This window comes from Gopherus flavomarginatus, chromosome 1, assembly GCF_025201925.1.
Source record: "Gopherus flavomarginatus isolate rGopFla2 chromosome 1, rGopFla2.mat.asm, whole genome shotgun sequence".
Lineage (NCBI taxonomy): Eukaryota > Metazoa > Chordata > Testudines > Testudinidae > Gopherus > Gopherus flavomarginatus.
Window position 1 is genome coordinate 56880138 of NC_066617.1, and position 25426 is coordinate 56905563.

Here is a 25426-nt window from a genome sequence, read left to right on the forward strand (position 1 = left end):
AGATGCAGTTCTATTCATCTGGGTATTTGTAGCTACTGGATTCTGCTATAGTGGTGCAAATTTGGATGCAGAGAAATCAATAATAAAGATTCAATGGACCAAGTCCAATCAAACAGCTGTTGCCAGCCATCTCCATGGTTGTGTACTGAGTAATCCCAAGAAGTGAAAATAAGATTCTTGATACTCATCTCTTTCCAGATAGTTAATTCCCCCATATACACATCCCCTGCTTCTCTTCATTTTTCTTTTTGCACTCTATTTAATAAGAGTCCAAGTAGGACAAATCTAATCTCACCTCTCTGTGCTATGACTACTTTAGCAAATTGAAAGCAATTCTCAAGAAGCCTAATTCTAGTGCATCACCTGCCACATATTACCCAGAATAAAATAAAGGCTACTTAGCTTAATACATTCCACAGCCAGTGGAATAAAGCCAGGATCCATAAGTGGCTAAACGTGTTCTGTGCTGTGCTTGTGGTCTTCCAGTAACTGAACTGGAACATAAGTAAAAGTGGCATTTTCTGATCTTTTGCCACTATTTTCTCTACCCTTATATGTGTGTTTGCCTTGTTTTGACTTTGAAAAGTGTCTCCTTGAAAAGAAAGATGGCAAGTCTCATGTTATTGATCAATTTGTATAGCATGGGATTTGGCTACATGTGAGGTAATAGCAGGATGTAGCAGGTCCTAACAGGTACACAAAGATCACTTCAAGAAAAGAGTTGCAGGTGACTCCTGGGTGGTATCATGTGGTGAGTTCCTGCAGACAAGCAAGACATTATTCAAGTTCTGCTGATGACTCAAAATAGACTTGTTAGCTCCTAAGGCATGCTTAAATATCTGTAGACTGTGTTCTGCTAGTCTGTCTGTAGCAGAATGGTATGGAGTAGAGTGTATATGTTGACTTCCATTTGAAGCTAGGAACCTCTGAAATTCTTCAGAATATAACTCATATTCAGTGTCACTCATCAAGTGTAATGGTAAACCAAATTGGCTAAACAAGGTACAAAGATGTCCAATGGTCTTGATAGTTGTTGTAAAAGTCATTCTGAAAACTTCTGGCCATTTCAAATGGGCATCAGCTATGACCAAAACCATATAATCTTCTAAAGGTCCAGCAAAGTCTACATGAATACGTGTTCCAGGAGTCTGAAGCCACAACCAAAGGAGTCGATGAACTCGACCAGGATAATGCTGAATTTGTTGACATGTATATCAGCACTTCACCTGCCTCTCAATGTCTTTGTCAGTTCCAGACACCAGGCATGACTCCATGCTATGGCATTCATCCAGATGATGACAAAATGATCTTCATGAAGAGCTTCCAAACATGAGAGTGAAGTGATTTCAGAATGATCACTTGCACTCCCCATAAGATGAAAACATGATTCACAGATAATTCATGTTGATGTAACACAAATTGTGCAAACTGAGGATTCTTTCGATCCAACACTGTACTTTGTAGTACCATTTACTGCACAAGAGAAAGCATGTCATCCATAGTGGGTTTTTTTGTTGATGTCTTTGATAGTGATGGTAACCTATCCATGAAACTGAGATAGAACATTTTTCCTGAAGTCTCTTTGGATTGATGGGACTTTGAACATGCTGGGAGTGACAGCTCATCAGCTCTTCTTTGCTGAGTCCCTTGAAGGAATTGTATAGGAATGAGTTGAAAGTAGCAATACGCATTGTTGCATATGAGCAGCAGGTAAGAATGGAATTCCATGTTTTAGTCCAAAAATTGAAGTAATGGCAATAACCCATCAGATCATCAGATAGGTAAGGAACTTCTGAATTCTGAAGATAATGCTGAAATCTTCTCTCTCTATTTGCACATAGTCCTTCTCAGGAGTTGTGATTGCTCATGAGACAAAAGTAATTGCCATTAGGAAAAATGTGGGAAAGAATGGAACCCACTCCATATGGTGAAGTATCACAGAAAATTGCAATGGTAGCGAATCATCAAAGTGTGTAAGAACTTCAACTGATGTCAGCAGTTTCTTTGCTTCCTTAAATGCACATACACACATTCTCTTTAGTCCATTTCTATTTTGTATTTGCTTGTAACAGTTCATCTAAAAATGCCAATACTGTGTCCAAATTAGGCAAAAATTTACTGTAGTATGTAAGCAGTTCTAACAATGAAAATAATTATGACACATTGTCTGGTGGTGGTGCTTCAAGATACCCCAAAATATGGACCCAAAGCACCTTTATAATTGCCTGCCTATAACTGTAAAACAATTATCAATTTGACCTGTCTAAATGGGTAACTGGAGGTGGCGCACCCTAGAAGAATTAGCCAGGTTTTACCAGGGAGTTTATAAAACTCATTTTCAAGACAATTAAAATAAACAAAAATAATTTCTTTATTGCTTGGTGCCTATCATTCACCTATCCACTAGGGGGTGCTGTAACTTCCCTTATGTGTCAAATAACACTGTGGTCTCACCCAGGGACACAAAGTTGTTACCCCAACATTTGGACCGAGGGCACCCTAATAATGGCCTGCCTATAACTGGGAGGATATGATACAGTCCTCATCTCAAAGGATTGACACTCAAGCAGTAATTCTTCAAAAACAGAGTAACATTTAAACATAATATTTAATTACAGTGCACTTAAGAAAGCCTTACACAACATTACAATACTACACATAAAATGGCATTACTAAGTAATAAGATTCTATGAGCAGGCAATCACAGAATGTGTGAGGGAAGAATCCATTTAGATGCAGGCATCCAGCTTTATTTACAATCATACTCATGCATTCTTTATATTTAACATAATTATACTTACTCCTATTCTCAGAATCTGACTCAGCTCAGGTCCTATGCTCTGTCAGATACCGTTTTCAGCTGTTCTTCTTTGATGCCTTCCACCTGCTTCTCCATCAGCTTCTTTGTTTTCCACTCTCTTCTGCTGCACCTCTAATTCAGGCTTTTGGAGTTAACCTAATTTCAGCCTAGTGAATACTTCACCAGAGTTACTTGTCTGCTATTGGTCAATTCAGCCCCAGACAACCATTCTGACTTCCTAAGAAATCAGTGTGACCGCCATTTTGGATTTCTAGTTAAACCTGCTTAAACGATCACTATTTAATATTAATAAAAAGTCTTAAATCTATAACTAATTACATTTTTACGTACATCTAAACATTATGATACTGTCATCACTTTTGCTATGCTAATTGGGACAGGTGATATTTACCAAGTTTTTCTCCCTCTGCCTGCTTCCAGCTGTGTGGCTGAGTGCTCTCCATGGTGCTGCTGTTTTTCTCATACAGTATAATGCAGCTAAAAGCCTCTTGTATCAGTCCCCTGCTTGTTGGGTGGTATACTTATTTATCAATCCCAATACACGTTTAATTAGTGAGGTCAATGGATGTTTGGTTTACTCCAGTATTGGCTCAAGGCTCTCCTGTGAGACCAAGCAGATACCTCTTCTTACTGGCACATTTCCTCACCATCCTTGATTCTCACCAAGGTCACATTTTCCTTTCAATATTTGTGGGCTACACAGCTGCTTAAATTTTTGTTTGACCAGAGTACCAAGACAATAAGCATCAGTGCCATCAGAATCTGATATGCTGAGATTATTATAACAGGATATAAATTGTATTAAAGGATCCTGTTGCTGTAGGGGGCCTTCCTAAAAATACTTCCCACCAGCTACATTTGGTGTCCCTTTTTATATGCTCAATGATTTGTCCAATTTTGTTAGTTGAGTGATGAAGAGTAATCATAATCTTCTGAGTTTTCCTGGGCTTTTTTAGTTTTTGTAAATCAGGATGATCTGTTAGCTGTTTGACTAAACCTATATCTAATCCCAAAGGCACTAGGTCAATCTGCCTGTAAATCTAATACTGATCTTTCATTTCCTCATTACCAATTTCAGGTAGCCTGAAATTGAAATTGCAAACAATCATTGAGGTGATATTACAAAAACATTGGGTTTCATAAGGGTTCTGAGTTACATTGAACAAATGATTGACTTTAAACAGCTTACACCAGCTTCTAATACATACTCACTTGTTTCCAATATACACTATCACGGATCTGTTAAACGGGAAAGGGTCTAACTGATAATGGCATTTCTCCTTTCCATAGTTAAACATACATCATATTGCTGGATTGTATCACTATTACAAACATATCTGAATCCATGTTCTTCCATACAAGCCTCAAACTCTACCATTTTCCATTCAGAGTTTTGTCGTATTGTCCATAGTGTGTGTTCTGTTGGTTGCGTTATGCTATTGTTCATATTTATCCCTAGCACTACAATAGGCGATATCTATTCAATTTGGACATTGGACATTATGACTATATATGTGGTAATTTGATTTATTTGAGGATTATATGTGAAATTCATCATTTTCTACCAGGAAGACAACTTTTGTTCCACCCTCATGGCATGTTTCCTCATTATGCTTCTTCTTTAAAGATAAGATTCCACTCATTCCATCTCTTATAATATCTTCTACCATATCATCAGTCCAAGCCTGTCCTGGTATGCAAGCCAATGCCATGGACAGTATGGCTAAATGATCAGCTTTTTGTAACTTTTCCCAGCCAGGGAGTAAACTAGCTATTAGGTAATGGCTAGTACTAATGTAATTTAAACATGTTTTAAAGACTTGGACAGAACTCCTAAGTGTTGTCCTACTGCATTTAACTTGTTAGCCAATAGCTCTACATCTATACTATTCAACAAGTCCTGTAGAGCTGTATCTATTACACTTCTTTTCCTCCTATTAGTAGAGACTTTTAATAAGAGCTCGGTTTCTATCCATCTTTTCCATTCTACGAACAGAGGTGCGATGTATTTAATACGTTGTGGTTGTACGGATGAAATGTTAATGGAAGCTAAGTCTATTACTATTGTTTTAGGGAATAAGTGGGATCTATTATTAATTGTCTTTTAATGTTCTCTTTTACTATAAGGACGAATGTTAATGGTTTTAAGTTCGGATATCTGCAGATTAGTAAAAGTATAATTGAGATAAGGGCCAGTAATTCTCCATGTCCCACTTCCATGTTTTCTTGTTATAACTGTACTACCCTCCCCTCCAATAGGGAAATAAAACTTGGCCTGTATCATTTCTCTTACATTCACTACCCCCTACTATTTGTCTATACCAACGTGCGTGCAGGCTTCATTGATTTTTAAATAGAACTTTTGGTTGTGCTACACACTGAATGCTTATTCTACTCTATCCTCCCTGCAGATCAACAATACTATATAGCATCCTTTATTTTAGCACTGTTCTGAGCCCATTTTAATAATATTGGTTCTTTATCTTCTTTTGTCCATTTGGCAGCATACAATGCTATGAAAGAACATGAAGGGCTTTCCTTTAAAACTTGTATACAATTATTTATTTCTTATAGTTTCATACACAAACCCCCTCCTCCTTTGTACCATAGCATAGGTTTATCTTTTCCTGGGCCATCATTTATAATTATCATATTTTGTTGTGTCAGTGACCTATTAACTACATGTGCCCATGTTTTTCCTTTCTTTACTCAGCTCCATTGATATTTTTGTCCACTTAATATTAGAGAAATTTGGATAATTTTTTCTTCATCACATGGATTAGGTGGGGTTGTCCATTGGGAATGGCCCTTTTTCATATTTACTACCTTGGTATGGTGTACTAAACTCCATGTTTTCTTATCTATATCCAAAGACCATTTACAGATTATTGTAGTATTCCCTCCACCCCTTTTTTTTTGCCTGTATACTGTTTGTTAGTATTGTAATTACAAAAGGGGTACTAGTTATTCTTTCTGTGGCTACCAAGAGACTATTGGAGTGTGCAGGTGTTCCTACTAGCACACATTGCCATTGTCCGGTTCTTACTGCCTTTCCATGTATTGAACCTTTTCCTTCTTTAGCTACCTATTCACATTTTATTGGCCCTGGTGAGGGATAGCCATGAGAACTCAAGGTTAAAGAGGACAATGTAGTAAAACACCTATGAGAATCTGGTTGAGATGGTTGGTATCATCTGGTTCCTTTCTTCATCTGGTCCAGTCAGAACATCTTTCAGAATCAGGAAACAGTGTGGAGGTAAATCTTTGGGTCACAGCATGTCATGGTGATCATGAGAATGTTGCAGAGGATAGTGGATGTGGCAATTATATTGTAGCCTGCCACACGACAGTGAGTAAGTTGCTAAGTATGCCTTGGAAAACAAATGCCCCAAAGAAGTGGCAATGTTGTTTCATCAAAAGTGTCCAGTGCAGTGGTGGGCAGCCTGCGGCCCATCAGGGTAATCCACAGGTGGGCCGCAAGACAGTTTGTTTACATTGACCATCTGCAGGCATAGCCGCCCGCAGCTCCCACTGGACGCGGTTCGCCATTCCTGGCCAATGGGAGCTGCAGGAAACAGCAGCCAGCATGTCCCTGTGGCCCACACTGCTTCCCGCAGCTCCAATTGGCCAGAAACAGTGAACTGCTGCCACTGGGAGCTGTGGGAGGCTATGCCTGTGGATGGTCAATGTAAACAAATTCTCTTGTAGACCGCCAGTGAATTACCCTGACAGGCCGCAGGTTGCCCACCACTGGTCCAGTGTAAATAAACTTCCAATAGTCCTATCTATGAATACTTTCTCTCATCTTTAGGAAAATCTGGTTTCTTACTATAACATTTTGCAATCTCACCAGAAACTTTGAAAACCCATTCACAACAGTTTTTTTAGTCCAAAGTCAGCTTATTATTCCTGTTTGACTCCATTTAATAGTTTCTTTCAACAATCAAAACACCGAAAGAATAGCAAGGTTGGAAAGCCAAGCTTGCATAAGTTAGGGAATGCCAGTATTAAGGTTGTCAGTGTCCTATTATATTGTATAATGTGTGAGGCTGTTGTCTGTGGGACCTCTGCCTCATTTACTGCAAAGCCTGGAAAGGTCAGTAGTGAATAAATTGAGTATGCAGGAAGAAAAAGGATAATCTTATGGTTAAGGCACTTGACTGCAACCCAGGAGACTGCAGTTGGGTCCTATCTCTGGTTCTTCCATAAACTTCCTGTGTGATTTTAAGCAAGTCACATAAATCAGAATTTTTTGAGGAATGCACTAATTGTGTGTTCTTCATTTTTTGAGTGCTCAACTTTAGAACTAGGGTTTGACTTTTCAGAAGTACTGAGTAGGGGGGAGGGATAGCTCAGTGATTTGAGCATTGGCCTGCTAAACCCAGGATTGTGAGCTCACTCCTTGAGGGGGCCATTTGGGGATTTAGTTGGGGATTGGTCTTGCATTCAGCAGAGGGTGGGACTAGATGACCTCCTGAGGTCCCATCTAACCCCAATAGTCTATGATTCACAACTCCAGCTGAAGTCAATCCTCTCAGTGCTCAGCATTTCTGAAGAACAAGAACTAGGTATCTCAAGATGGTCACCCCTCACTAGGACATTAGTGAACATGTCTGTAAATTTTGTACTTCAGTTTCTTTTCTGTGAAATGGAAATAATAATATCTCCCTACCTCACAAGATAAATTCATTAAGCTTTATGAAGCACTTAGTATAGTGATAGCACTATAGAAAAGCCCATGAGGAAATAAAATATTTTTATTCAGATTAATATTTAGATACTATGCAGTAAATAAGGCCTGGAGCCACACATTGAACAATGAGGATAAAAAGAAATATTAAACAGATGCCGTATTTACTGAGCATCATCCATCCCATGTATTGAATGAGGCTGCAGTTCTCCAGAAAAAACCTCTGTGATCATGTGATTAATGATGGTATCATAATGCATACATGCAAGTGGACAGAACTAAGTTTTCTTGGCATATTTCGCTTGACTCTACAACCTTAATAATAAATAAAATGTGTTTTATATGAATTTTCCTAAGTGTGTGGGGGGTAGGGGGTTGTTTTGTTACAGAAAACTGAAGTACCATAAATTTCAGCATGTAAAACTGTCAATAGAGCTTGAACTCAGGACCTTCAAATCCACAGCAACATCTTTTCCACTTGTGTTAAAAGGAGTAACTGTTAGACACAATAAGCTGTTATCCCGTATGGGAAACAGCCACTACAGGGGAACACAACACATATTTTGGAAGTGATTTACAGAGCTTTATGCTAGAAGCACAGTAGGATTTGTGAGTTCTATTCCTGGCTTTGGGTGCAGAGTGTTGTTAAAGCTGTGATAAAGAATAGCATAGCCAGACATGTAGATTTAATGTATTCATTCAGAAAAACTGTTGGTAAGTAAACTTAGAAATCCCTTTTTAGAGGCTTGGTTTCTAGCTCTCTCAGAAGTGACTTTGTGCAACATCTGTTACCCCTTCAGTAATGCAGCAGGCAAAGGCTTTGCCTGCCTTTTAGGGTGGGGGTATGAGGACTCGTTAATACTGTGGGTTATTGCATAGAAAAATTAAAAACTAATCACTGGAAGAAATAAAGTAATGAACTCATGGGGTTGGGACTACCCTCCCCCACCACACACACACTTAAATTACAAGTTCCTGTTCCAAACCATGCACCTGTTCAAATAAATGGTTAGAATATTTTTTCATTCACAAAAATTACCCATATTTCTCTAACCTCATTCCAAAATATATATATTTATATATTCTGAACTTTGCAAACACATTCCACTTGAGGAAGAGCTCAAGCATGGGAAATTTCAGCCTGAATGTTTAAAGTTCAGCACATTTATAAGCAATTGAAAGCAGACACTTACAATGAGACATGGAAGGTACCCTGAACTCTTGGTGTTGCTAGAGGCTTCTTGCCACTTTTCAACCACTTTGGATAGGTTAAGATTCAGCAAGTATAGGATTCAACATAATTGGATCCAGTTCCAAAGCTTTTACTTTCAGCCAATAATGCTTTAATATAAAATATTATATATTATATAAAATATTTGGCATCATTTAGAAGCAACAAAAAAGAACTTGGGCTAGGGTGACCAGACATCCCCATATTATGGGTCAGTCCCAATTTTAGGGGACTTATCCGGCGTCCTGACCTTACATCAGCCGGGACGCCCTTTGTCCTGATATCGGGGACCGTCTGGACAGCAGCCATGGCACCGCCACTCACCACTTCCTGGGGAGTGTTGTAGGGGCAGGGCTTGCAGGTGCCGGGAGCAGGCAGAGTGCCCTCTGCCCCCACCACCTGACTCGCGACCCTAGGAGCCAGAGGGACCACCTGCCAGATGCTTCCCGGGACAGGAGCCGCCCCAGTTGAGCACCGCCAGGACTCCCCACCTTGCCTCCTGGCAGGTCCCTCTGGCTCTTAGGGTGGGGGGGGCTCTGCATACTGCCAGCACTTGCAAGCCCCACTTCACAGCTCCAGCAGCTCCCATTGGCGCTTTTCCCAGCCAATGGCAGCCATGGAGTTTGCGCTTGTGGCAGGCACAGCACGTGAAGAGTCTGGAGACTCCCCTTGCCACTCTCACCCTAGGAGCCAGAGACCTCCCAGCAGGGCTGGTGAGTGTGACCAGGGAAGGGAGCAGGGTGTGATGGAGTGACGGTCTGGGAGGTGTGTGTGGGGTGCTTGGCTGTGAGGGTGTGGAGAGTGCTGGGCAGTGGGGCAGATCTGTGTGTGTCAGGGCACTGGGCAATGTGGGTCTGTGTGGGGCATTGTGTAGTTGTGGTGGGGCTGTGGGGAAGGGCACTGGGAGAGAGCAAGGAAGGGAGGGAGGGGAAATCTCTGTGTATTGGGGAAACTAGCAAGTGGGGGGTTCTGTGTGGGGTGCTGGGCGGGGTGTGTGTGCACAGTACTGTGCATTTGTGGTGGAAGGGTTGTAGGAGGACTTTGGGCATAGTGGATCCAGGGGGCACTGGGCAGGGAAGCTGTGTGGTGCAGCATGGGCCACCCCCAACAGTAAGGGGCATGCTTGTAGCACAAGGGCCAGGCGGGTCAGTGTGCCTCTGGCTCGGGTAGGGGCTGTGCACCTGTGTCTGTCCCCCACAGCTCGACCAATGTGTCCTGATATTTCATTCTTGCGATCTGGTCACCCTAACTTGGGCACCTGTGCTATGTTCAGATATTTCAGGGTTCAAACCCTGTGTGTGTGTATGTGTGTGTATATATATATATATATATATATATATGTATAAGCTGCTGAAAGATTTTTTCAAAGGATATACTGACATCAATATTAATAAATGTCATTTTCCTTGGTGGAAAGGACACACACAGCAAAGTCCAAGGGAATGGGAATTTGTTTTCTTACATAACATTTGGAGTTGGAAATGTGATTTTTGATCTTTACCTCTAGTAGTATTTCAAGGTGGTGCTGGGTAGGGAGTAACATATGGCCATTTCTGTATGTTGACAAGAAAAGCCCCTTTTCAGATAAACAGCCATTAGCTAAACAATGGGGCTTCTAATCTTATTAATCCTCTGAAAGATTGCAGAGAATGTGTAGTGTATATAAATCTGCTGCTGCTGGCCTGTGCCTCTGTTTTATTATAACAACAAAAAGCTGCTGTCCCTGGTTCATCCTCCCCCTAGATGGTGGATAGTAAAGTCTTAGCCATAGAATGTGTACAGTGAGGTCAGTGGGTTGCTGGATGGATGGATTCAAGTCTGTTTCACACCTGTGACTGATTTCTAAATGACCTGTACCTTTTTCCAGTCAGCAAATCCCTTTTAGGAATCAAGTAAGTACAGCTAGACATATGTATGGGTGTGTTTAGTGATTCACATGCATATACCATCTATATTACACTGATCTCTGCAGAAACTGAGAGCTAGGGTGCAGTGTTAGCATGATACATACACTAACTGTCAGATTATTATTTGAATGAATAGTGCACTGAATCCACTCTGTGTCTACTGCTTCTTTTATCAGTGTTTTATTTTGGTGAATCCCTGGATCTGGTGATGACTGTTTGGGTCATACTAGTGGAGTAGGAAGGGGGATATGGTGTGCAGTGCAGAGACCCCATCTTACTGGCACATGACAGCAAAAATTTGACCTGCCTTAAAATGTGCCTTTTAGCCATCTTAACTTCTGCCAACAAAAGCTATGACTGGAAATGCTGAAGGGCATGGAAAGCAGCCTTCAGAAAATACTCTAAACATTAAATGTATGACCATGAGATATGGTACAAACCTCAGAATGTGTCTGCCTTCCTGTTTGACTATGTGGTGCATCAGAGAGCAACATGGTACATCCTTCAGAAAGTGCCCATCCTAAAGTTACCATCCCCGTGCGCTGAGAGGCACATTGTGAAGGCTATGCTGCACCCCTCAAATTGCCCCACCCACCAATTTTCATCCCCCTTCCACCAGTTGCTTATTCTAAGAATGAATGTTCTATTATAATAGAAGTCAGCACCCATGAATATATACATTCAATCAGCTGTCTTTCACATCAAATCTTTTTCTTTTTTACACATTGTTACACTTAACTATAAATTTATTCAAATATAAGACTGTGGAAGGCATTAACTATTAACAACCCAGAACTCACTCTATGGCAAACTTCAGGAGAAAATACCATAGCTTCACTGTGCTTGTAACAACTAATCACAGTAGTGGGAACACTTCATTTTAAACACATGGGAATATTTATTGAGTCGTTTTGAGTTTCCATGTTACTGGCATAGCTAGCTTTATTCCTGCCTTCCAATATCCTGGGCACAGGAGGCATGACTAGTGTGCACGGCATTCTAGTGATCCCCAGCAACAAACTGCTAACCCCTGGGAACTTTGGTAGCTAAAGGTCATTTAGAGCAATCCTAAAACTGCACTGAATTGTGCTGGAATCTGAACTGGCCCCATCACCCTACGTATGGGACAAAGCAAACGTGGTGAAAACTCTGCTGCAGCTGAAATCTGGGCCTGGGGTTTCAAAGTCTATTAATGAGGCCCTACTTGAATTACGGGATGACTCTCAAATAATGGCAGCTGAGTTGTGGACAAGACATGGAAAATCATGGAAAACTAATAATGGACCTTTATTAATTGTGGTAATTTGGAAAAGCCAGATAAGACCTATTTGTTTAAGGAAATTTTGCTGGAACAATATAAACAGTAAAGTAATATGTTATAACTGCTAATTTTTTTTGATAATCCGGGCATTTTGCCATAACAATATTGCAATCATTAACGTGCGAGGCTGACAGCCTGAGCCCCAGTCACTTGGGGCTGACAGCCTGAGCCCCAGCTGCTATCAGCTCAGATAAATGGGGTTCTATTGAACTAATGGGAGAAAAGTGTTGCAAACATCAAAATGTATGCAAAATTGTAGACTCTGCAAAGTAAGCTAATTAAAATCAAAATTGTAGTGGAAGCCTAATATTGCAGGGTCTGCAATTTCTGCAATATCACAAATTAAGTAGGGCCTTACCTATTAGTATTTTCAAATTCCTTCTGTTCTCACCTGACCTGCTTCCATTGATCTGCTCCTCCATACCCATCTGATTTTCCATTTCTTCCATGCTTCCCATCTCACCCAGTCTGTTCCCTGGCATGGATACGCCCCCAGTCCCTTTCTGACCTGCTCTTTTGCATGATTTTGCACACAGATTAAGACACAGGAATTAAAGGTCCAAGCCTAGACTCTCAGATCCTGGAGTCATGTCATTACATCAGAATATATTTTTATTACAATCAAATAAAAAAAGTAAGTTTTTATCCCTGGTTGCAAAGAGAACGTTGAAAGCACGAGTGTGGCAGGGCAGGGGTAAAACCCCCTTTAAAGCCCTGCCAAAATGCTGGCTGCAGTCTGCTCTCTGGCAGGAGGCCAGGATAAAGACACAGGTATTCACCAGTGGACCAAGCTGCAAGCCCTAATCAGGGCTGGCTCTGAGGAACATGCTGAGCTGAGTGCTGACAGTTGAGCTGAGGCACGAGAGGGCTATAAAAAACCTGAGCAAACCTCAGAGAAGGGGCTAGACTGGGAGGAGACAGGAGGGTAGGATTGTGTCTCTTTACCAAAGGGGGAAGCCTCAAAGGCAGGAGACTCTGGGGATGGTCTGTGGGGTGCTAGCTATTGGGAGACTGGGGAACTGCACAAATGCTGTAAATAAAGACACTTGGGTGATCCAGCAAAAGAAGGTATGGAGGACTCTTTATTATACGAGCCTAAACGCAGGGTGCAGGCAGAAAAGTGGGAGAGCCTGCACGCACCCTGTGACAATGAGCCTGAACATAACTGATGCAGTGATGACTGCCTTAGGCTGCAGACTTGCCAGCCTGAGTCAGTAGGCTTAGGTGGTGTGAACTGCCTTCTGCACCTCAGTGCAGTGCCAACTCCAAGACCCCATGTAGGGGAGAGCAAGAGAGCTCTGCCAGCACCACCCCAATAGAGGATTCTGTGGCTATGTCTACTGTACACACCACAGGTGTAGTGTATCCACATGTTGCAGTGAAAGCACATTATGTCCCTATTGCAATTCTAGCTACACAGGTCAGTGAAGGCTGTCAGGGGAGAGACAGTGGAGAAAATCTTTAGCTGCCACAGTCTTTCACTGCAGTGAGGAAAGGCTCTGTCTTCCCCCTACTGGAGCTCTTCCCTACTGCCAGTCTTTTCCTGCAAGGGGGAAAGCTCCAGCAGCAGGACACAACACTGCTAAAAACAGCTGTGTAGATGGCTCGGGCAAATAGTGAGCTTTGTCAGATATCTACTTAATTACATACCCACACCCTTCAGGTGAGTTTACTCTACTCACAGATGCTGTGCCTCATCATCTACACTACTGGGGGACTGTGTGTGTATATAGATTACCTGCTGCCAGAAGAAGACTGGAGCGTAGATGCAGCCTGTGTGGCAGGGGGAGAAGAGTGAAGCAGGCCCAGTCCCCTCAAATAGATATCCCTGCTGCTAGACTAAGCACTGTGAAGCCCCTTGTTGCCACCCTTGTTTGTCCAGGAGGCAGAGGGGATCCCACAGTGCCACTCCTAGTGAAAATAAGGATATTTCTGTCTCTCAGGGAGGGGACAGGGTTGGGGAAATGCAGCCACAGGCACCCCATGTTGGGGGTCCTAGGGCCACAGATTGCCTTAATCTAGCCCTGCTATGATTCATCTACTCAGCTCCTCCCATGCAGTTTGTCCTAGCCTGATCTATTTTCTTGTATGTGTAACCTTGTGGTGAATGTGTAGTGCAGGTTCTCACTCTGTGTAAATCTACAGATGACATGAAATGTTACAGTCCCACGCTATGTGTTTTGGCTCTTTAGCTCAAGATGTAGCAGTTCATGCTTTGAGCTCTAAAGGTTGCAGTTCAATTCCTACTCTGTCCTTCCCCACTCCCTGTAGGGTAGTGGTCACAGCTGCATCCCAGCACTGGTCCTGTTCTCCTGCACTCACTGTACAGCAAACCACCTCACTATGTTCTCCTGTATATGCCCATCTGATCCCTGACTGGTCTCTCATCATATTTGCTGTTTTTCCTCAATCCCCAGCTTCTGGAGTCATCTGAATATGCAAGACTCTCAGCTTTTAAGTAAATGTGGCCTTTATATCTGTGGATAAAAGCTTGAAAACATGGTCCCCATACAACCCAAAGGCTCAAAACCAGAAAGCAAAGAAGACAAAATGCAGTATTAAAAACCTCATGATTTTGACCCAATCTCATGATTGGCAGGGGCTGAGTCCTTACTGAACCTTGAAGATGGTAATCCTGGGTGTGCCCCTTTGGCCCTCTGAGCATCACCCCTGCCAGCCTGCTCCTCTCTCCCCAGCAGCTCCTCTCCTCACTCCCCGTACCCCACTCGCCCAGCTGCGGGGGGAGGACAATGACTCTCAGGGCAAAGGGCTGGGCAAGGGCAGCCGCTTTGGGCATGTGCGAGGGCCGCGCACACGCCGCCTGACCCCCCCGCAGGACTGGGTGGCTGGGGGATGCAGAGCGCGCCGGCCCCCAGCATCGGTCTCCCACCTACTCTCCCTCCCTCGGTTTAACGGGCTGCACCGGGCCAGCGCTCAGCGCCCCGCAGCTTCCCGCCCACTACCCCCTCGGACTGCGGACCCGCTGCAGCCGGGCGGCTTCCCAGCGCCCCCGCCGCGCAGCCTGGGAGTGACATCACCCTTGTCCAATCAGTGCCCGCCGCTCCCCCTACCCCAATCGGCCCCGCTAGTCGCGAGCCCCCAGTGCGGGCTGGGAAAGGGCGGGCCGCTGTCCCGCAGGTTGGCTGGGCGCGCAGAGCAGAGCAGGGTACGGTACTCCCAGGTGTTTGCAGCGGAAGTGGGGGCTCCTCTAGGTGACAGCCCCGCTGTGCAGTAGCAGCAGCATTGCACAGGTAGGACACAGCCTGCTATTTATTTATTGTCTTCTGCGCGCGGGGGAATATTTGCTTCTTAGTAAAAAAAAAAAAATTTGCAAATGCTGTAAAATAATAGCAATAAAAAGATCCTGTTGCATTTTGTTAGGGGAGCAAGCACATTGGGGCTGCAGGGACAGAATGCGTGAAGTGTGACTCGGCAAGGGGAGGGTTCAAGGTAGGTAGATGGGGAAATGTCTTGGGAAGAGGCAGAGCTTTGCGTGATGCAACGCATTCAACAGAGGAAGGATGGGGACGGTGACAAGTCAACTTTCCCCTTAGATTCAGCAGCGGGGCTACTGTGGCAGCTGCAGCAGTACCACTAATCTGTGACTGGCATGTTGATAATGTGCAGCCTTGCTGGAGGATTAGGAGCCACTTGTATATCCAGGATATCACAGGAATATGTGCATATTTGAGACCAATCACCCCCCACCCCTTCCTTCCCTATGTCTCTTCAGGTAGAAGAAGCTTTCCTCCTCCCCAACCTTGCAGTCCAGCCATTTCTTCTTCTTAGACAGGAAGCATAGAGTATATTATTCTGTGGCCTGAACACTGAAACTGAATCATAATTTCCCATGTGGGTTCGGAGAAGTGACTGCAAGTCGGTGGCATTTTCTGTTCATGAGTGTCTGGAATTGCAGTAGAGACAGATGAGGAGGAGGGAGACTGTTCCTAGTCACTATTTCAGGCTGGTATTGGCTATGGATGGCCCAAGCAAGGCAGACAGGAGATGACATACATGTACTAAGGGCATTGGCCAGAATATGGAAATCAGATCAATTTTCACAACATGTGGAAATGCCGGCTTGAATTCTTGAATTACCATGCCCACGTTACAAAATGCCTTCCCTGTGCTAATAATAGTGGGTACAGGGTGGTCTCAGAACACCAGACTCCTACTGCAGGAAGTAGGATATGGACCCTTTGTAAAATGCAGCTTTTTTTTTTGTGTCACAATCCCTGCCAATAATAATAGTAAAAAAAAACATTAAAAAGCATTATACATTCTTCATCCTCAGTATGCATTGGCATGGATTGGACAAAAAGATCCAGTACAGAAGATCTATTTCTATCATTGATTTCTAGGAATATTTTTGTCATGTGAATGAATGTTTGGAAGCTTGTGAAACGTGTCTACATTTATAACTCACTCCCATTTTCACACTACTGTTGCTGCTATGCAGGCATCTTTTGGAGCCAGTCTGCATACACAAAGGAAGGTAGCACCATGTCTTATTTATTTATTTGAGAAAAAACTGTTTGCATGTATTTATGGTAATTGGGTTGCAAGACCTTTTTATTACCTCTTATTACAGTTACAATCACATTACTTCACTGTTTTTATTTTTAAATGTTAGTTACTCTCCTTTTCTTTGGCACTTTGTGTAAATAGTAGTAATTCACATTGACTGTAGTAACACCTGCTGATGAAAGAAGAGAGATCTTTTGCAGACTTTGTCGCTGCTGAGCTCAGCTAAAAGTCATTTCAAGAGGATGAGCACTTAAGTGTTTCTGATCACTGAGTTGCAGAAGGAAAATGACCGTCTTTTTAGGGAATTTAGCTTCCTGGGTGGAATGCTATTTAATTATATGTGAAAGCAAGAACTTCTGCCTTTGGCATGTATTAGAGATTATCTATGTAACTAATAAATACAGTCCATTTATTAATTAAAATGAACTATGACCCTTAAGCTAAGGCAGTGATAAGCAGACTTAGTGGTTCAGGAGCCAAATTAGCGATCAACATTACCCAAAAGAGCCACAGTAATGTGAATTCACTATTTCATTTACTATAGTACTAGTCATATGTAAGCTGTATGACAGGGAAAATATTTAGTTTTATTATATAATTCTCACAGCAAATCAATTAATAACTTAGTGGAAGTTCATAACTGGTTAATAACATAGAAAAATCATCCTGATTGGTTAATAACTTAGGTTGGTTAATAATTAAATCACAGTGTTTTAATATCATGTGCAGCAAAAAGCTGCAGAAGACATGTTGAAGAGCCAGTTGCAGCTCACAAGCCACACTCTGAGTATCACTGAACTAAAAAAATAGTTTTAAATTGAATTCCAGTTTGTGATTATAAGCCATTATGTAACTATGTCTGACACAGAAATTTTTTTTCCTAAAGAAGGCTATATATTTCTGTGCAGTGCTATCTGAAACAAAGAAGATGTTAACTAACATCCATTATTTAAGATGAGTATTAGCAAATCACTTTTTAAAAACATAGGTAATTTCTGCCTCAGTATAGTAATTATTAAACAGCAAGAGGAGGTCTTTCGTAACAAGGTTGGACTTGAGAACTTTTAAAAATCTTAAAGTATTGCCTTTGCATCACTAGTTTTATATATATATATAATGTGTTTTGCACCATAAAAGTCCCTGTAAATTGATGTTTCAGTATGATCGTAGGTACCCATCCTTAATCTGGCAAAACTCCCACTGACTTCAGTTACAATTTCCCCTTGTTTCCAGGACCTGGTCAATAGTGCTCTTTCTCTGAAATTGTTTGTTTCCACTAGCAACAGTTACTTCAAGAGATTAACAAACAAAAGCTATGACAGTTAATGACAGTTCAGGACATACCTCATCCACCTCAAACTTAAAAGCTTGGAAATAGGAAGACGTTAAAGAGGAAGCCCCTTGGTTTCCTCTCCACCTTTGTATAGCCTATACAAGCTTAATTTGCCCCCTTGTGTGTATGCATTATGCTATAGTCTTTAATGACATGATCACAAGACCCTGCCTCGTTTAGTGCACAGAATGGAAGATGCTCACTTAGGGTCAACGCTGCAATTAAAAACCTGCAGCTGACTGGTGTCAGCTGACTTGGGCTTGCGCTTATGGGCCTGTTTAATTGCGATGTAGATATTTAGGGTTGGGCTGGAGCCTGGGCTCTAGGATTCTATGAGGTGGGATGTTCCCAGAGCTTGAGCTGCAGCTTGAAACCAACTGTCTACACCAGAGTTTAACAGCCCCTTAGTCTGAGCCCTGCAAGTCCAAGTCAGTTGGCATGGGCCATCTGTGAGTGCCTAATAGCAGTATAGACATATGCATAAGGTGCTGCTTTTCAACATTTTATTTTCTCTTCATTGCTTATTACTACATACTATTCAAACTCTGTCCTGAAGACAGAATTCATCACTATAGTATCTCAGTGCTTCACAGATATTAACAAATGTATTTGTACAACACCCCTATGAAATGGCTGAGCATAGAAAGATTAAGGTCAAAGGTATCCATTAATTTTGGGTGCCTAATCTGAGACACCTAGGACCTGATTTTTCAGAATGCATAGCATTATATAGCACTTTGTTTGTTCGAAGTTCAGCTGCCTCACTGAGTGCTCAGCACTCTGCAAATCTGACTCCAGGGTCTCACGTTGCTCTCCCAGAAATATGAGCAACACTCAATTACTGACCACGTGTGAAAAGTTTGGTTTGTGTGACTTACCTAGCATCACACAGGAGCTCTGTTAGAGTCGGGAACAGAATCCAGTTCCAAAGAGCAGCATTCAATTACCTTAGCTTTGAGGCCATCCTTTCTCTTAAAACTATTGTTTGACTCATTCACTACCAATCTTCCCTGACTTATTCACCCTACACCTTCCAACTTCTGCAACAAATGAAGCAGGGGGTGGTACAGACAACATCGATTTCGCTGCACAGCATTGCTCCATCCTAAGAGTGGGTCTGTGCTGTTCACTGAATGAGGCAGATGCCTGTGGAAAACATCGTATATGATCATGTAATTTAAGATTATATCATAATGCATATGCACAGGGGAAAGTTGCCCAGGCAGCCTTCATTCTGGTATTTCCTAATTTTTGTGTACTTGACTTTGCAACGTTAGTAACATTCTTTCAACATATTTTTTGTGTGTGATTTCTGAGGTTTTTAAAAATAAAACCGGAAAAATGGATATCTGGTATGTGGCATCATATTGACACCTATATGGGTCATCAGCAGGGTAGGAACCTTAAGTCCACTGCACAGACTTCTGCCACTTGAGCTGATGGAATAACTCTTAGCAGTAGAAAGTTGTCATCCTGTGTGGACCAGCACCAGAAGGAGATGGGGGACACACTTTGCCAGTGGGTTTCCCAGATATTTGCTGACAGCAGAAGAATGGTGAGACTCAGGAATCTTGGGTTCCATTCTAGGCTCTAGAGGGGAGAGTTCTCTAGTGGGCACATACTTTTCTGCCATTCTCTTCAAGCATGACCCCTTTTGCTCAGTCCCATCCCTCCTGTTCCTATCTCACTCCTGTCTCTCCCCACCTTGAATCCTCACTGCAGTCCCATTCTGCCCATTTCACACATGCTCCCTATACAAGTCATTTTGCCCAGTCATTCCCAGTTCTCCCTTCACACCCCAACTCCTCATCAGACTTGTCTGCTTCTCCTCACTGGTTATCAGTCCTAGTCTATTTGACAAGTCTGCCCCTTGGTTCTTCAGCTGATCTGTCTCCCCTGCTCCTTAGTTCCTCTCCCCAGATTCTAGTCCTAGTGTCCTTGCCCAATCTGTCTCAGTTTCTTCATCTGGCTCCTTAGGTATCTAGCCAATCCCACACTCCCTCCCTACTTCAAAATCCTAATCTGTCTGTCCCCCGCAACCCTCAGCAGTCATCAGTCCCAGCTTCTGCCTCCCTATCCCCAGACTCTTGTCCCCACCTATTTCCTCTCATCACCCACAGGGCTGACACTTGTCCTATTTGCATTTGAATCAGGTAACTTCCTCTTTCACACTGCCTGAGCCCAGCAGCAGAGTCATTGAGTGCACAGAAGATCCAGGCTCCCAGCTGTTAGTTCTGATGTCTGGGTCCAGGCCTGAAACAGCCTGGAGCTGCAGTTGCAGAGAAGTCCTGCTCAGTCCCAGGCTGGAGTGTGCAGACCAGGTCCTGCAGACCTGGGTTTAGTGTAGACATACCTGAAGTATTTAGATTTCTTCCAAAAGTGGTGTGAAGAAAGGCAAGACAGTATTGGTAGAGGCCCTGAGTTTTTTTTGCCTTCCTCTGCAGCATGGGGCATGGGTCACTTGCTGGAGGATTCTCTGCACTTTGAAGTCTTTAAACCACAAGCTAAGGACTTCAGTAGCTCAGACATAGGTCAGAGGTTTGTTACAGGAGTGGGTGGGTGAGATTCTGTGGCCTTCATTGTGCAGGAGGTCAGACTAGAAGACCATAATGGTCCCTTTTGACCTTAAAGTCTATGAACTATGAGCATTGAAAAATTACCTTCAGGGTGATTTTTGAATACTTATGTGTTTTTTTAGGAATCCTTTTTTCATCAAACCAACATGACAAAATAAAACACTGTTCATAGTTTGCATTCATTTTTTTTTGGCCATTTCTGTGACATTCTTTTAACAAACCCTTCTGTTAAGTTAAAATCTCAACCATGGTAGAACTACCACTCACTATGCTATCTTGTCATGGCAAGCAGGCACTTCTTATATGGCGCGGTATAGTTTTCAATAAGCGTTGCTGTAACATGCAGCTCTGTTTACAGATTTATCTGTTTCTCTGAGAGAAAAATATTTATTCTAGTATCTGATTTGGAAAAAATAAGAGAATAGTAATCTTGGGCTGTGAGATAAAGTGAGTTACCTATAGCTATTCACACCAGAAAGTATGTATAAGTATTTCAGTATCTGCATAATCTTCAAATGGACTCAGCAGGGCTATAGGATTTCAGTTTTAAACTGGGAGTCAGGAGACCCAGCTGTGTCACAGACTTCATGTCTGAGCTTTAACTGTTCATTTAGACCTCAATTCAACAAGTTAAACACTCACCTAACTTTAAGCAAAAGGTAGTTACATTCACTGAAAGTGTGTGACTTGAAGTCAATGGCACTACTCATTGCTTAAGGTTAGTCATGTGTGTAATAATACTCTAATGCAATGAGGTTATTTCTCTGTGCTTTAGTTGTCTTCGCCTTTACAATGGGGATAATACACATTAACAATAATTTGATTTTGTTCGTACAGAGAAATGGAAGGCATTATATAAGGGCAAATCATCAATATCTATTTTGAACAGCAGCACCTGATAGAGTATGTAGGCTATGCTGATGTGAACATTTTTAATTTGCTGAGTGAAATATTTCTTATGACAAACTGAATCCTCATTATGCTTCTCATCAGGATTTTTATTTAACACATTACTAGTTATTAGCTGCACTCACTATGTTAGTCTTTATGTTATACTGTCTACTTTATGGGAGTATTGTGTATTAAAAAGGCAGTGGGTTGGTCAATGTGTGTTCAGATGTCAGGCTACATTTACAGAATATCAGACAGATTTAATGAACGTACCGGAATATAATCTCTTCAATTCTTTTTTTTTAAAGCAAAGATTAAATTAATTTTTATTCTTAGAACTGCAGTTTACTATTATGTAACTTGTATTTTTCAAACAAAAATGTATCAATTTATTCTTGTCAAACTGCATGTAAGTATTTAAAACAAAACATACACTGATATTAATAAATGTAACAGGTTTGTAGCGTTTGCCTGATATATCCTTCACTGTTAGCATGTGCTGATTGTACTGGCTGACTGAAGCAGGTGACTCATTACTTATTAAAGGCATGTAGATGTGGCTCTCTTAGAAGAGAGGATCTAGAATGTGACTTTGAGCTGTCCTGAGCTAGGAACCCTAGTAAAAGTCAACCCTAGGTAAGAAGGTTTAATATAAAGTACATGTTGTTAAGCTTATTAAGCTTAATGGGGTTTCATTTTGTAGTTTTCACAATATATGGACTGAGTCTGAGAGCTGATTGATACTCTCTCTTCCTTGGTGCAGAAGATTGGGGGTCCGGGACTGGATGCACTTACCTCTTCTTAATGCTGGCATGATTTAACAAATAACATTGTAATATTTTTCAAAGCACTCTTTTTGCTCTGAGATTAAGTAAGACAAAACTGAATATCCAATAATAGCATTGAGACATGGCATTCTTGGAGCTTTTCATCTTCAAGTATAATTGCATGGTGAGAGAAATAGAAGAATGTGTACCAAGGAATGCTACTACATAGCTGCTGAACAGGCAAGCACCAAAAACTTTGGTGTCGTGATAAGATTGCCAGTGATGGACATTAACTGAATACAGCCAGAGCACCCTAAGGACTTATTAAAAAATTGATCTGCAAGGAGGCCACAACCCTTTGGGATTTGTAGTGATGATGAGAAATATGAGTGGCGATAAGAGAGAATAAAATAGAAGCAGCCTTACATTCCAAACAATTCTTTAGAAGGAGAGTTTCTAATAGGCATTCAGAATTCTATCTACTATACTTTTCTTGTAACTTAATGTCCACTTACCTTGATGGAAGCAGCTGTTTGCTCTTGCCAAGCGTCTATCTGTCCCAAAATGAGATCATGCGGAGTATATGCATATGTTCCCCCATAAGTCGCACTATTTTTAAAAGTCATAACTGCATATTTGCCTTTACCCACCATGTGGATTAGTAGGCTGTTAGTGCATATTATAAGACATGCACCAATATCTTAGTAGGCAATCGGCAAGTTATCCGCTGGCATAGCTTCAAGTATCAGGGGGTAGCCGTGTTAGTTTTTATCCACAAAAACAACAAGGAATCCGGTGGCATCTTAAAGACTAGCAAATTGATTTTGGTATAAGCTTTCATGGGTTTTTTTTACCCACGAAAGCTTATGCCCAAATAAATCTGTTAGTCCTAAGGTACCACTGGACTCCTTGACATAACTTATTGCTGTTAGAATAGGACTCTTTACAATTTCATTTTAAAAAAGATCGTTTATCCTTCCACTGTGAAAAGTAGCTCCTAAGAAGAGAAAAGGTGGATACCTCTATCTATCTATATAAATACATCCTTTTTCTCTACTATCTTGAATAAATTTATCTGAGAACTGTTATAACACTCTTTCTCTGCTTTTAATAAAGGGTAGCTGAACTCCTTCTCTGCATCTTACTGTCACCAGAAGCCCAACTCCATTTTCATCATCCTTTTTAAAATACAATATTTTTTTAAAAAACAAACTTTGGAATACTGAAGAGTCCACAGTTAGTTTTTCATTAGAAAAGGAGTTAAAATGGCTTAAAGGACCACAGACTGCTCCTGAAATGGCAGCTTCCAACTTTAAGAGTTGGACATTTTTTTAAAGTTGTGACTTTTCCCTTCATCCCATCACTCTGAACTCTCCCTCCAGTGCTTCTCTTTACCCCTTTACTTGTTATCTTTGGCTTTTCTGCCTCCACATTTTTCCCATCCCTCAATTTACCTAATAGGCGTAGAGATTTTTGTGTACGATTCACTGAAAAGGTCTTCAGTATATGCCATTGGGACTTGGTACACATCTGTGACATCATCAGAAAGGCACAATCAGTCAATCAGAATATGTCTTCAGGCAAACAGGGTCCACAGCCAGACTCTAATAGTAGAAGTTCTGTGCTTTGGTATTAAAATATACATTTTTAAGTCACAAATAGTAGGTTAGCTAATACTGAAATTACAAGTGAAATCGTAGAAAGGAGATTTGTACTTCTATATCTCATCTTTCTCCTTTCTTCTGCATGACTCTCTGTAGAATACACTGCATTTGAACAGTGTGACATCTGCTAGTCATGGCAACAAATGTCATCACGACAGGAGAACTAGTGGAACATTGCCAGTGCTGACTTTCATTCCAATTACTAGCTCGGTGATATTTGGCTACTTAAATATCTTCCATTTCAGTTTTGCCTTAGGTCTTGCAGGACAAATGCAGTACTGTAAATAAATAAATAAAAATCAGTCTAGCATAAATAGACTACATTCACAGTTATGGAATTTTAATACTGAATATGATCTTTGAAGACCCTGGTTCATCATGCTAGTTCATTACATCTTTTATTTCTTAATGTAGACCTGCCCAATTGAAGAGGTGAGTTTTTTGCAAAGATTATTGATGCACTAGCTGAAAAATGAATCTTTCATTATACAGTCCTACGTGCCAGAAATGTATCCAATTTTTATTAACTGTCTGGTTATCTGCACAGTACTTAAATTCAAATAGCTCAGTGATACAATGGATTCCCCTGTTACCTCTTTATTAGCATTCAGATTTAGACAGAGTTTATTTCCTCTTGAGCAGAACAGCCAGTAATTGTAAAATGAAAGTATGAATAGCATAGGACAAAAATATTTCAAACAGATCACTTAATCGGACTGATCTGGACTTACCAATGTGCCAGGATTACCTGTATTGATACATTATATTGATTACATTCATTTGTATGAACATCAATACAAGTATCACTCTAATCTGTGGTCTTGACATATGTGAATCTGCACCTTTTCTTAGGAAGGTGATTATCTTTAAAGAGAGTGTTATTGTCACCAATATTGAGAGAAGGAAAGCCTTTTTTGGGAAAGGAGAAACAGACCTTCCTTGTTTAAAATTCATGGCATAGTATTAATATAGAGTACTTACTACTTAACCAGGCTAAAGTTGACAGCATGGGATTCCTGACTAATCATCTGTTAGTTAGCAAATAAGCCATATTTTCATATACTACATGTTTTCTTTTTCGAGTCATTAGTTCTTTGGTAATTACCTAGTTTTAAGATACTTGAGAAAATGTAATTTAATACCTCTATTATGAGGGTTGCATTGCCACCTATCTTTGAAAATCAGCCACTGCATTTGGGCAAGCACATGCAGTCGTTTTTTGAAGAGCAAAATGCAGCATATCCGAGGATAGGATAGCATGAAGATTGGTATGCAGTACTCTTGTTTGAATCATAAGAGAGCACTATATAAATTATCTGTTCCTAAAGTAGGGAGTTTGGCCATTAATAACCCTAAAACAGAATTTTGAGCTAAATATTACATGGAAGTGTTTGACATTATTAAGTAACAGAACAGGAATATAAATATAATAACCCTTTGGACATTTGAAATTGCAAGTTCTTTTCATATAGGCACCTTTTTCATTTTTCAATTTAGCACATGAATTACTGACTTGTTGTTGTTGTGGGGTTGAATTGCGCTGCATTCTCCCTGCCTTTTAAAGGAAAAATAAACATTAAACCAATATTTAAAACACAAAAAGAATTATATTGCTTTTACAAACATATGAGTAAGATCAGGTTAAATTTTGTTAATCAACTTCAGTATATTAAATGATGGAGTGGTTTAAAAATCTCT

The 25426-nt window shown here is 41.2% G+C and overlaps 1 protein-coding gene across 2 annotated transcripts in view; it reads left to right on the forward strand.

Moving 5' to 3' along the window:
• The first annotated feature begins 15057 nt into the window (after positions 1–15057).
• CNTN1 (contactin 1) overlaps positions 15058–25426 on the forward strand; it is a 434418-nt gene continuing 424049 nt past the window's right edge. For both annotated transcript variants that reach the window (XR_007772052.1, XM_050936109.1), the window contains exon 1: positions 15058–15221. The gene's annotated coding sequence lies outside the window, so the exon portion shown is untranslated. The remainder of the gene's footprint in view (positions 15222–25426) is intronic.